Below are 14109 nucleotides of genomic sequence, written 5' to 3'. Positions count from 1 at the left end.
CAGGCTCTCGGCCTGGCAACAGGCCACTGGCTCGACTGTTGGAAGGCTGTAACAAAACGTTACAGGAGTACTCCAGCAGAGAGAAATTCCTCCCCTGTCAAGGCACCCTCTGAGGAGTGACTCTGAGTGCCCATGTCGGGCCTGTCCTTCCCTTGCTGGCTGTCTGGGGAGTGGTGGGGAACGTTGTGCTCAGGCTGTGCTCCTCTCTGTAGGAGGACACCCCTCGAGAAGCGATAGCTCTTCTGACACAGGGCTCAGGACGTGGCACTGGCACTGCTAAAGGGGGAGATGGTATCTACCATCCAAAGCTTAAAAATGCAGTGATTGAGGAACCCTCCTACTACGTGGAAGCTTTAGGTTGCAGAGCTTTATTGGGATGAGAGTGTCTAAGACCACATATGAACATATTTCAGTATGAATGTCTACATTACTGCATTATAGGCAAGGCTGAACCTGGACAACCATCTAGCCTAGTGCTGTACCTAGGCCACTGTATCATACAAAATTTAGGAGTTACAAGACAAAAGAAGTAACATAGAACAAACTGGAGTTCCTAACATTGTGTAAAGGCAGCTTGGGGATGCAAAAGGATCGTGTTTTGCTCAGGGACTGATGATTGCATTTTCCATTGAGTTTCATGGTCTGCAAAGTGAGGAAAGAAAGGCTGAACCTTTGCCGGACGAGGTAGAGGATGCCCTGGTCTAGTAATTACCAATATAGCCACTCCATTTCAGTCTCATGGGCAGCCAGAGTGCTATTCCAGCTGATAAATAAGCAAGGTAACTCTTAGTCTTGCTGAAAGGTAAATGTTACTGTCCTCTGTTCTACTGTTGTCTGCACTCACTGATTGCTTCCAAGAAAATGCACAGGTTTTTGAAAGCGCTTTAAGACTTCTTCATTTATAATGAGCTGAAGGAGGCCAATAGGATGAACTTTCTTGTTCAAAGGATTCTTACATAAAAATAGTTTAGATAGAGCTCTTCATTCAGATCTTCTGGGAATAATGTGTCCAAAGTAAATACCCAAAAGGCCTCCCTTCTACTAAGTTCACAGTCTGTATTATCCTCTCTCTATGAAGCATTGGTTTTCTAAATGCTTACGAGTTTCAGATTAGAAATTTCATAATGCAAATTAATAAAGAGTTTAGCTATAGGGCAATCTCTGTCTCCCCATCTAATCAAGCTCAACCAGCTGAATGAGTTGCTTTTAAGTTCTAGCAGATTAACCGATGCATGTTAAAACTTGTGCTTATGTGAACCTATAAATAACAGTACTAGAGAAAGTCTGAATGAAACTTGGCCATATCAGCCCACAAAACCAAGGTAGGCGCTTCTTCTTGGTCTCCTCACAACAGGAAAGGATTTCCTGACAGGTAAATGAAGTCATAGCATCACAAATCTGCCCAGTGGATGTTGTCATAATATGCAAGAGCATGCTCCACAAAGAGATCAAAATTTCATACAAAAAGATCAGTACTGTGATAATACTTTTTCCACAATAAGTGTCTCTATACATTCCCAAAACTGACCCTGTGAGTCTGCATAAGTTGGGGATAGGCTGAACCAATTTGAAAGAGGAATATACAATTTCACTTCACAGCAAGTACTACTCTTCCCAAATTACTACAGTGCATTATATAACCCATTGCAAAAATAGTTACAAGCATTAACTGCTATACTGCACAGCATGACACCATTCAAGCTTTCAAGACCTATCTATACTTAGCAACAATCCATACATTTTCAAGACACAAACCACTTTGGTCAGATTTTTAAAAATATTCGTAGTCTTTGTGAACATATAAAGCTCTGAGTGAGTATTTGGAGCTCCAACATAACGGGCTGTTTTGGGGGCTCCCCCTCTTGCCTCCCTCCAGGGAGGATCCCCTTTCTGAGACCCCCGGCCCTGCCAGAGCCTCCGCCATGTACCAGGGAGCCAGAGCAGAACTCAGAAGTAGACGCAAAATGTTCATGTTTTAAATACTGTTTTTATTTACCTCGTCTCAGAATGCATGTGTTTGTTTTTACAAGAAGAAAAGATGATCATGAAATAGAGGTGTGAAAATTTAGATAGCAGCTAATTAGTTTTAGTAAGACTGTTACAGAGTATAATGGATTTTCAGCTTTCTCTATTCTTTATCCTCTGACTTAAGACAATAATTTAACAGTGCTGGTGGAACAAGTTATTGTTCATAATTTCACAACATAGACTGCACAGTTAAGCTCACACCAATTAATTGAATTTCTGTGAAAATGTTTATTCAATTTCAACTGGATTGAGCTATATTGTGGCCAGTGTTGAATTAACTTAAGTAGTGGCTTCTCAGTTTCATTGTTTTTTTGCAAACAGGATATATATTGCTGTATATTTCCCCCCCTTCTTACAAAAAAGGAAAAAGTGCCTCATGCTCCAGATAGCTTATAACCAACTTGCAAGGCCAGATTGACTTGGTTTAATGCGGGTGATGCTGGAGGGGAATGTGGAAGTAATATTCAGTACCCTCCACCCTGGGTTAAGCTGGAGAGTGCAGGAACAGCCCCTGAAATCTCCATCCCACTGAAAAATGACTCTTACTGCAGCTCAGTGGCTACAGCTGCAGCAATGCCCCTTTTCTTATTTATGCTGATCAGTGGATCTACATAAAGGCTTCTCCCCTAGGGCCTCCTTGTGTCGCTCCTGTCTTCTGCCTCCCAGCATAGGGTTGCTCTGGCAAGGGTACCTAAAGTGTACTTGCAGCAACCGCCTGAATGTTACAGGGGAAGTCTTGTCCTAATCTGGGAAAACCCTGTGCAGGAAGGAAGGTTCTGCAGATCTAACATGCAGGGCTTTTGGCATTGCGCACCAGGGTGGATCATTGCATAGTGAATAACAGGAGTCCCCTTTGAAAGTGGTTCTCTCCAAAGAATAAAATTACCTAACACAGTTGTGCATTCTGCAAAACAGTTTTTTAGTCTCCATTTCAATTTGGAATATCGCAGTATGTACTACTCTTCTTCTTCAGCTAGTAAAAAATCAAGATCTACCTTTCTTAACTCTTGCTCAAAGCTCTCACTTTTATGGGAAAGAGATCTACTGCAATCTGTTATGCTGATTAGATTTACTGTCAAGGCTACTAAAAGGCACAATTGTTTATTTGTTTGTTCTTTTAGTGTAAACATCAACTGGGTTGTTAGCTCTGTTTCTTATTAAGGTTTCCCAGCAAGTCCCTTTCTAAAACTCTGTTTCCCAAGTGCTTGCCAAATTTGAACCATCTGAGGTGCATTTTGCTATGACAACATCTCCGAAGATTCAGATGTTCCAAAAAAATGGTTAGTTAAAAAAAAAAAAAAAAAAAAAGAACAAAAATGCTGGTGAAATCTGGCAAATTCCATTCCCAGCAGATCCATCAGACTTGGATTTTAGAAAAGCAACTTGAAATTTGGCAGGGAGGCAGCCTTTCCTAGCCCTGTGAAAATCTGGCCGTTGCTTTGCAGAGTTGCAGTTGCACACGATGAGAGACTTCTATTTTAGCTGTTAAAAGTCCCGGAGGGTCCCGTCACATCGTGCACACTTTCTGTCCGTGACCAGATCCCGCCTGTGCGGTCCATGCAGCCTGCCGCAGCCCAGGGCTACCGGAGCGGAGCTGGATCCTCCCCGGGAAGGCGCTTCCCAGCGTGGGGAGTTGGGCTGAGGGCACACAGGAGCTGACAGCAATGAGCCTGTCAACGCTGTGTTCACACACCATGACATGCATTACTGAGTGGCACCCGGGCAGCGTGGAGGAAGCTATCTAATTAAAATTCAAAGGTAACAAAACCAAACCAGAGAAGGAAGTAAAGTATGAGACAGGGACAAGGAATCTGGTGAAACTGGGAGTGACCGGGCATGGAAATTATGTTCAGTGTTGGTGATTTAGGTTTAATTAGCCAATTTCCAACCCCCCCTCCCCACCCCCAATTCCAATTCCCAGCACCTCCTGTCAGTTACAAAAACAAGTCCATTTGGTTCATTAAAAATGTGTGTTTCTGTACATTGGGGCATTTGGGAGTTCTCAGAATAAAAGAGCATGGAGAATATTTTGAATTTTTAATAATGGGATCCCTTTCAACATGTACAGTGATGGACTGAAATTGTTCTAAAGTTGAAATTAAATGAGAAGGCAGAGGGGCTATGATTTGTATCTTCCTTAGCTACCATTGCACTTCCGGTTGGATAGTACTTCACTCAGGAAACATCTTTCAGTTACTACAGTGCTTCAGCAATTTTGAATTTTATTTACCAATTTAGTGCAAGGCACGAATCGTTTTTATCTCTGAGAGGAGTTTCTGTTTCTTCTGTCAACACAGAGTTTCCTGCCTTTGAGTAATATGAAAAACAGCTTTTAATTGGCCATGGGTAGCTCTGCAAAACTCCTGGGTTTTGCTTCTCAAACAGAAAGCAAGCAAGCACCTTAAAATGCCACACATTTTAGTCAGTTTAAAATCATGCTACAGCATGTCATTCAGATTCACTAACTTCAGCCTGATTTAACAGTGCTTGAATAACATGAATTTCACTTCAACTTAATTAAACAGAGGCATAAGCATTTCAGGAATGACTTTGATGCAGTCTGGACACTTGAAGCCTCATTGTAATCTTACGCACAAATGAGCATGCAAAATGTCACTTGAAAGGCAGAGATATAGATACCTAAGTTGTAGAGGCAATTATCCATTTGTGTACATCAATGTTGTGTTTAAGAATACAAAATATTTGTGTGTATCCACTGGAGACCCATTGGGAGAAAAGGGCTCTTCAAAGTAATTTTCAAGCCTTTATTTAAAATACAGAACAATGAATTTAAAACTCAGGATTATGAAATGTTGATAGCAGAAGATCGACACTTTCTCTTTTCATTAGTTAAACAGGAGAACAGGAATCTGAAAATCAGAGGGCAGCATTGTGTGTATGTGTACATGATTTTTAAACTTGTTTATTCAGTTTGAAATTAAGAGGAAAAAATGGTGTCAGATAACATGCAGAATTCCATTGTAATGAAGTTTTCACCATATGATTTTCTCAGCTCACGATGGCTCTTTGGTTTCTTTTTACCCCTGCCATTAATGCAGCTAGCAGAGATAAAAATGGAAAATGTTTCCATTACAAATCATGGGATGGAGCTATTTTTGCAAACGCAGTCCCCCCCAGCCACACTTTCAGCCCCACCTGGGGAAGATGTGACATGATAGGGCTGGGACAGTGACAAACTCAGTTATGTTAAAGACACTTGAAAACTACACTGGCTTTTCCCACGTATTACCATGTAGCACTGCCTCTGTTATCTGGACCAGAAATATTTCATTTCACTAGATCCCAATCTCGTAAGACAGCCCTGTCATTTTAATTTGTCACTCTTTGTGTACTGCATCACACGGGAGTCTCGTCTCCCCAGCCAAGTGCCATAGGCTACTGCTCAGAAAAGAAACCTGTCACAGGGGATAGCAAAGGTAAACACCACAAACCAGAAAGTTTATGGCTGAAATCACCATCCAGGGCTCCATTCCTGTGGGCTTAGCAGGTGGTATAATCACCCACAGCCGAACTGGAAAGATCCGTAATTTCAGCTGTGATAGGTACGCACACACACATCCCTCCCGCCGTTCCCTGCCTCCGCCACGGTCCCCATGCAGCAGTGTCACTCACAGGAGGTAGCAGGAAGGGACGAGGGATGAAAGGAAAGAATCGGTGGTAGGAAAAGAAGTTGTGATTGACATGAGGCTGGAGCCTGAAAACAGCTCCGGGAATTCTGTAGTAGAGTTGACAGCAAAAGAAAATGTCTGGGGAAAAAAAAAAAAAAAGACTAGGGACGATCAAACGTTGCCGAAACAACCCAGTGATCCCAGATCACTGGTGCCAGCAGTTCCAAGCCTTTTTCCGAAGAAGGCACTGGTTGCACAAAGCAAACAAGACCGGGGTCTGTCAGGTTTTTTTTCATCACTCTTAACATTATGACGAATCTTCCTTGCAAAGTGTGAGAGAGTCAAAGGGAGTGAAGACAGCAAAGTTTCATAGCGTGTTTGCTTCTTAAGCATAGACATGGCGTAGCACAGTTCTGCCTTCCCTGATGTGGATTTTTGGCTTCCGCTTTGGTCCAGCCCCACCGAAGCAATTAATCAAAATAAATGAGGCAGCAAACATCTGATACTAGCTGACTTCAGACCGCAGCACATTAACTGTCTTCGGGAATCTCGTTTACCACACCGATGCAGAACACACTGTGGGCTGTACTCCAATAGCTTCGCTCCTGAACAGTATTTTGAAGTATGTGTTATTGGTAAACTACTGACTAGAATAAGGGAATAGCTGATCATCGGTTTTATTAGTTACAGTTTGTGGAATCTCTATATATTTATGCAGCTGTAAAGAAGCCAAGGGTGGTGTTATCCATTATCAGCTGTACCAAGCCTTCCTTTACCTTTTTGTGATAGGAGAGGAGGCACTAAAGTAAGGAGAGTCAGCCCTTCTGTCAACAGGCGTAAATCAAAGAATCAGAAAGAAAACATGCCAAACCTAAGTCCTTTATGGTAAAAATTGGGAATTTACTGTGAACCACAAGAAAGATCAAACATCTTACATTAGGCATGCAAAACCAGGCATATTCCAACAGATAAAACAAAGCAGCTTAGGTAAGGCAATAGGTAACACAATTTTGGAAAGACAAAACTTAAGGGGAAAAAAGGTTCTATTTACTAGACATACCAAACAATAGAGACAGGATTTTCTGTAAATAAGGTAGAAGAGCTATGCTGGTTAGGCATGACCATGTCATTCTGGGGTTATTGGTTTTGATTTGACTAAAACTCTTCATTGCTAAAGTGTACAGGTGGAGCCGCTTACCCGCCATTCTGTCACCTTTTTTATAAGTCAGGTGGTATTCTCAGAGCAATGTAAGCAGAGGATAGCTATGAAGTGTCCACACCTACAATGTCTTCAGCAGCCAGAGAACTTATCTTGGCCTCTTGAAAAAGCTAGGAAATGAGCACAGGCTATCTTCTCTTGCCCATTCCCAGGGGGTTTTGTTTTTTTAAAAACCCCCCCCAAAAAAAGGAAAAAAAAAAAAAAAAAAAAAAAGACATCAAATAAGCTAGAGTCTTTATTTCTTCTCCAAAATTGATCCCTGGATTTTTGCTATAAGTTTTGTTATCCAGAAGAGCCTTCAAAATCCCTAGAGCAGCTAATAAGACCTACCTGCTAATATGACTTAAAAGTAATTAAAGAGCACTTCTATGCAAGGTTTAAGTGCCTGGTGTAAGAATGGCTCAACAGTGTCCTTATGCAGATTCCTAGGATCACTGTTCTTTTACAGCAAATTATAATTGAAAAGTTTCTGAGATTGTCTGAGTGTTTAGGAGTTTTCAGTATCAATTCAAAGAGGTAATTTGGCAAATTTTGCAAAGAGATTATGCTAAGCATAAGGAAAGGCATGAAAATGAAGTCAAGAACAGGCAAGAGACAAGTTTGGAAAGGGCAGAAGCAGATGGGGAAGTAAGAACTGCAGCTCCTATTGTACAAACGGAGGAACAGAAGCAAATGGTTTTAGTGATTTCATCAAGGTGACAAACGAAGTCACTGGCAGAATGAAGATTTGTAGCTGAGGTGTTATGAGCTGGAATGATCCACACGGCCAGGGGGAGCTTGGCATGAAATGTCATTTCATTTCAGTAGGATTTGGCTAATTAATTACCCCTTAACGCCTTTGAAAATGTCCCCCCAGTGCTTGAGGGATCAGACTGTGCCTTCCTCTGATTTAGTTTGGTTTTTAATCCTGAGAGCAAGACCTAAAAGCAAGAAGCGAGAAGGACTGCTGGCTCCCAGCTCCCTTTCCAGCAGAGCTGTGCCTTCCTCCCACGCCGCTGCGGCCGGCGGAGGGGTGCTGCGCTCCCAGCACCCGGCTCCTGGCAGCACCCTGGGCAGGGCTGCCTGCATCTGACACATCCCTCCCGGGTCAGGGCCCTTCAGACTCTGGAGAGAAGTCCCCCTACCAGAGGTATAATAATTTCTCTTCTGGAAAGAAAGCAAAAGAAATGCCCCATTTTTCAGGTCTGTCCCCCTACCCAATGCCCGTTTGAAAAGCAGAGCAAGAGCGGTCCTGAGCACCTGGTGGGTTTCCATCCATTTGCCTGTCCTACACTTCATGCTCTATAATTATTCTGACAGGAATGCTGCTTTTTCGCAACTGAGAACGATATTATATAAATATAATATGCATGTTAAAATATTAAATGCTTAACTGTTTGTTTGTACACCTATGAAACACTCCGTAACAGGATTAGGCTGCATCCCTAAAGAGTCATTAACTTGCATTATACTGAAGTATTTATTATTGTGGCATATGTAATGGATAATATTTGTTTACATTTTTAATTACTCACATTTTCAGCCAAGAAAATCTCCAAGGATAATGTCTCATTTACAAGTGTCCTGGCAAAAGACAACATAATATAATCACACATTACTAACAATTCCATGACAACCATGCAATGGTTTAAATATGTATTTCAAGTAAAGACATAATTATGGTAAACTATTAAAAAAAAAATACACACGATACTGTGTATCTGTGTATAAAAAACCTGCAAAACTGAAATGAAGGAAACTTTTCTCTAACTGCTGTAGATTTGGAGCTTGTTCCACAGCCCAGAGAAGTCAAGAGAAAAAAATCCCGTTTTCATCAACAGTCTCTAAGCTGACACCACAAATAATGCAGCAAGTAAGTGGCAATTTGTACCTTCAGAATTTCCCAATATATTGAGTCCTTTGATTAGGATGGAGAAACCTTTTCTCCCAGAAAGTGAATAAATAAATAAAAGAAACTTAAATTTAAGTAATTGAAAAGCTTCACTTTTGCAAGGTTTCTGCAACAGAAGAGCTTGCAGTGGACTCTGCTTGGATGATAGCTTCTCCCAATCAGAATCAACCAAGGAATGAGCTATATTAGCCCACAGACTTAGCTCAACCGTGATGCATTTTTGGCAAGTTTCTCAGAAATATTCTTCGCAGAGCTTAATGTCAGCTAGAGAATTGATCCAGCAGTAATCGATAACCCATTGTCTCAATCCTTGTTCACTGTAATTCCAATTTGCCTAATTTCAATAGTCTGTAAACAGACTTTTGGTAATGATATGTAGAAAAAAATAACTTTGGGGTATTATACAGAAAATAATTGTAGCTTTCATGAAGACCCACCAACGGTGTGACAGAGAGTTTCATCCTGAAAATAGTAAGAATATATATATTTTAGTAGAAGCATCATGAGGAATAAAATTTTGGAAAACATCCTGAAAGCAAGCTGATCAAAACAGAGATTTTTGTGAACTGTATCAAATCTCACATTCCTTAATTTGCAAGAATATATTTCTTGTGCTTGCTGTGGATAACTTTCCTTCTCCTTTTCTCACCTGTCTTCTTCACTCCTTCTTGGTAGCTCTTCCTAGACTTTATGGGAGATTCGGCCACATTGATATTATTCTGCCTAAGGGGTGTTACCAGACAAAATGAGCATATACACCGCAATGTCGTGATAGCAGACAGCCTGGCCTGCGTCCAAAGTCCACTCCAGCATAGCAGGGAGTAAATACTGGTAGGAGGTGAAGCTTGAGGGTCGTAAATGCTTCACCTGTGGGACATGACTAAGGCAAAAAAAAAGTAAATGATAGCACAAAAGAAATTATTTTCAAGACAAATGTAAGAACCTTGTAAGTCGATTCTCTTCAGACTGTATTTTCGTTTCACTCTCTTGCTTGTGTTAACATAAAATAAAACCACAAATCTTCCATCTGCAGGGGCAGATAAAATAGCCACTTTTCTTTTTAGGTTGGTAACATTTTTTCTTCCTGTGGCATAAGGTACCTTGATATTAATCTGAACTACAAAACCCGGTTATTTAGCATTTTTATAATGTGTTCTTGATCTTTACGTAGAGAAGTAGACCTATGCAACTAAAATATCTTTGCAGGAAGCCCTCTCTTCTTTAGCTGATTGCAGTTACTGAAAGAAAATGGCTCAGCAGAACAAAACACAAAGTGTTCCTATCACCATTTGAATAAAAAAATCCATGCACTAAGTTCAGATCATAGTTGCTGCAGTGGAAGGAGTGTGTGCCATGCTACTTAATATCTTTGAAATCATACTCGTGTCTTAAAAAGAGTGTGTAATTCTCTTATTAATTAATTGTAACAGAGTTTAGTTTGCCCACTGAGAGGAGCATAAACCTTTTAATTGTTATATTTTAGAAGTCTCCAAGTCCCAAGCCAGCGGTAACCATTTGATGTGTATCATGTCAAATGCAATGCTTCAAAATTAGTTTGATTAAAAATACATAAAGTTAATGAATTGTCAAAAAACCAGTGTTCTTTAGAAGGCACAGTTTTAAAAAATGTCTATTTTAATCTTCATAATATAACTGTCTCTGGTATTTCTGTCATTTGGTAATGCTTCCAGACACATTCATGGTGGTCATCTTTGATCATATAAATTCAAGAGATTCCAAGGCTTTTTCTATTTGCATAAAAAACAAAGAAAGCATTGTCAGAAATCCCCAAATATGCATTTTGAATCAAGTTTCACCTAAATGCTATACAAAGGCTCAGTGTCTCAATGCTAATTTATTGAAAATGCCTTGGCCTTTAGGAATTTCCCATTGGCACTTAGTAGAGCTGAACTCAAAGTGGCAATGGCAAAAAGCAGCCATCGAAACTGTGTTCATGCTGACATCTAAACCCTAGTGCTCAAATTATGAGTGCCCTGAAACAAAATACTGTAGAAGGAAAAACAAGACATAGAAAATGCTTTAGGTGCCAAGATTTCACTTGAAAGGGGTGGAGGGGAAAATAAGTTTGGGGTTTTTTTTAGTGAAATCTAATGTGCTAAAGACTGAGCACAAAGAAAGGATTTAATGAACGATGTAAAAGGTTTGATGTTTAATGCACAGCTCTGAAGTCAATGTTTTATATGTATAATTTCTGCATATCCATAACCATATTTAGATTTCAACATATGGTCTGTAAATAACATATGTAAGCCGGATCGTTGAGTGAGATGATTTTTTTTCCTGCTGAATGTACGTGTTTATTTTATGAGCAGAGACGTGAAAAGTTCATTCATGTCAAAATGTGTTGCTAAGTATAAACATGCTGCTTCACTTTAGGCAGGATCAGGAAAGACCCTGGGTGTGTAATCTGTGAATTGACTCTATGCTGATGTTGCCCAGGTTTTGTATTACTAAACTATGGCTCACAACAACAACAAAAATTTAACCTTTAAATAGAGGCACCAAAATAATTTAAAACAGATTGGAGGGTTTAAAGGGCTCCAAGAATAAGCAGCTCATATTTCAGTTCCTCTCCTCTAGGGCCTACCTATTTGGTGTTCAGAGTTCATCTCATATTGCAGCTGCTTATGTTCACATTTTCTGCGGTGTGTGGATGAAATGTCCAAGGAAAAGAAAAAAACAACAACAAAAAGTAAAATATACAACATTAAAAATATCTTCCCTAAAACAATGGTTCGGCTGTTATTGGGCAGGGAATAGGACAAATCACCCAGAGGCTTTTAAGTAAGAGCAAGGGAAAGAAAAAAACAAAGAACGGTGAGAAAGTGCGGAGATTTCAGGGGATATTTTTTATTCAAAGTTCTTTCAGGTTATGGACACCATTATTATTTTTTTTGTTCTTTTATTAAAAATTTCTTTGTAATTCATTTGGACTTCCTTGCCACTGGGCACAGACAGATAGCAACAACAAACAATTATACTCTGTATTTATCACTTTATTCTGTTTTACAGTGTATCTCTGATTATGGAAACAATACATTTTTTGCACCTTTCTTTGGTTACTATTTGTCAAGAGTAGCCTTTATAAACAATATATTTTCCCATTTTAATAAAAGGCTAGAGCTGCACTAAGTGCGTAGGATGGGATTTGAAACAAAACCCCATCAGACTGCTAGACTAAGGTTACAAGTCTTTCGTTTACTCCACACCATCTTATGAGTTAGAAAGCCTTCCATCTATTACATTTTCTAGCCCTACTATTCAAATGTAACAGCCATATATCTCTTTAATTAATGAACTAATTCCACTCCTTTCGCCAGAATATCTTGCTCTGTGGTCCTGCAACCAAAGCAATTGCTGTTGCAAACAGCCCACTCACACCAAACATTGTGTACTAAATATCCAGGCTCTGAGGACATTTTCTTCCTTACATATAATCTATTCCATTTTTCTTTAGCCTGTACTTAATGCATATGTAAAGGTATTATTACGAAGGACCCAACATCCTTTGATGACTGAGGGAAATCTGGCCCCTTTGAAGTCTATGTGAATTTTGCTTGCAGCTGCAGCGAGGGGAATTTCACCCCAGCTGCCTAAGTCTCCCTAAGTAATTCACATGACTTGGGTCCAAAAATAGGTTAGTACTGTGCTCGCCAGTGAATGGTAACCTCACTGGTTACTATAACTAGATCCAACTGTAAAAGCTGAAAGGTGATAGCAGATATGGTAGATACCTCCTCATATGGTCCTTTCCTCGAGCCTGCCTACAGCCCTCTGTATTTCCCTTCTGTTGTACCTCCCCCCACTCTTCTTCTCACAGTAGGGGAGAATTTGTGTTATCTGGGGCAGCCATCCTTTTGACTCCTTTCAAGGCTAGCCCAGCCAGCCATGGCTGTCATTCCTGAGGTGCTCAGAACCAGTCCCGTGGATTTGATGGAGATAATACCCAGGACTTGGTTTCCTTTGCAACTCTTCTACTCATTTCTTCAGAAATCTCTTCCTTCTGACTTGCATTAATAGAGTGGAACATATAGGCCAGGGCAACTAATCTACTGTAGTAATATTTTAATTAATAATTAGATATAGCTTGTTCTCTCAGGATGAAAATATTTCCATTACGACTAAATCTTTATTCTAGAAAAAAGGCTAAGGTATCACGAATCGTGCTCTGAACCATCACTCAAGGGAGTAACAAAAATCAGGTGTTTAACAGAGTAAATCCTCCAACAAAGAAAAAGTATACTCCTGCAGCATGTCAGTGGAAAGGGAGTACAAATTCCCGTGAACCACAATAAAGCCAGGATTCCACCTCAGCTGTTCCAGCTCCTGCTCCGGGGCCAGGTATCTCCAGACAAAACCAGGTTGCTTACATATTCACCTGAAACTTGTATGGAGGATGATCCTTTTCTGTGTGGATAAGGAAGACAAGGAATTTGTATGTGTTTGCTTAAAAAAAAAGAAAGAAAAAAAAAAGAAAAGTGAAGTGCTACCAAACCTCAGTTTCTCTCTGTTACAGATTGATTTCTTACATGACTGGGTAGACATACAGAATTGTATGTAGTGGGTTTTATTATTTCTCTTCCAGATCGTGTCTATGTTACTTCAGCTATTAAAAACTGACTGCAAGTAAGAGTTGCTACCATACAAACCCAGGCTTTTCATCTGACTTTAAATTCAGTACTAGTTTGGGAAGAGTATCGTATGAGAGTCAGCTAATCATTTCACTTCTGTGGTGTTTCTAGATGTCTGGCTGAAGATTAAAACACTCATGAAAGCAGCTACAGAACCTAGCAATCAAGATACCACTGAAAAAGCTTATTCCTGATCTGCAATATCATTAGAAAATTTGGGGGATTAGCGTACATTACATATGGTATGTATTTGTCTTTATTTTCTACATACTTATCTGAAAGGTTAATGAAAATGCAGATGCAATGGTTCCTTTATATGGGTTTACCTTCCATGAGTGCCAGTTTTCAGGCTAATTGATTATGTCAGAAGCTCTATAAATATCAATAGCATATGGAAAGGTTAAGCCGAGGTCTCCACATAACTGGATTCATACTCTTTATTGATGGTACAACCATTATCCAACCATAATGGAAATGCTTTGAGTGTGAAATAGAGTAGAACGTTAGCTAATTTTCACCAACAACTGACTGGAGGACTCAAACTGAGTGACTGAATTCTGCAAACTAATGAACAAATGTATGATGTATAATGTGTAAACTAAAATTAGAATTTAAAAAAATCAAGAATAATGTATGATAAAAGGTGTGGCATCATTATTTTGCCAGTTATAGTTTAGTACTCTTTGGGAT

Source organism: Haliaeetus leucocephalus, unplaced genomic scaffold (assembly GCF_000737465.1).
Source record: "Haliaeetus leucocephalus isolate CR32 unplaced genomic scaffold, Haliaeetus_leucocephalus-4.0 Scaffold1, whole genome shotgun sequence".
Taxonomy (NCBI): Eukaryota; Metazoa; Chordata; class Aves; order Accipitriformes; family Accipitridae; genus Haliaeetus; species Haliaeetus leucocephalus.
The sequence above is the reverse complement of the archived record's forward strand: the minus strand, read 5'-3'. Positions refer to the sequence as shown.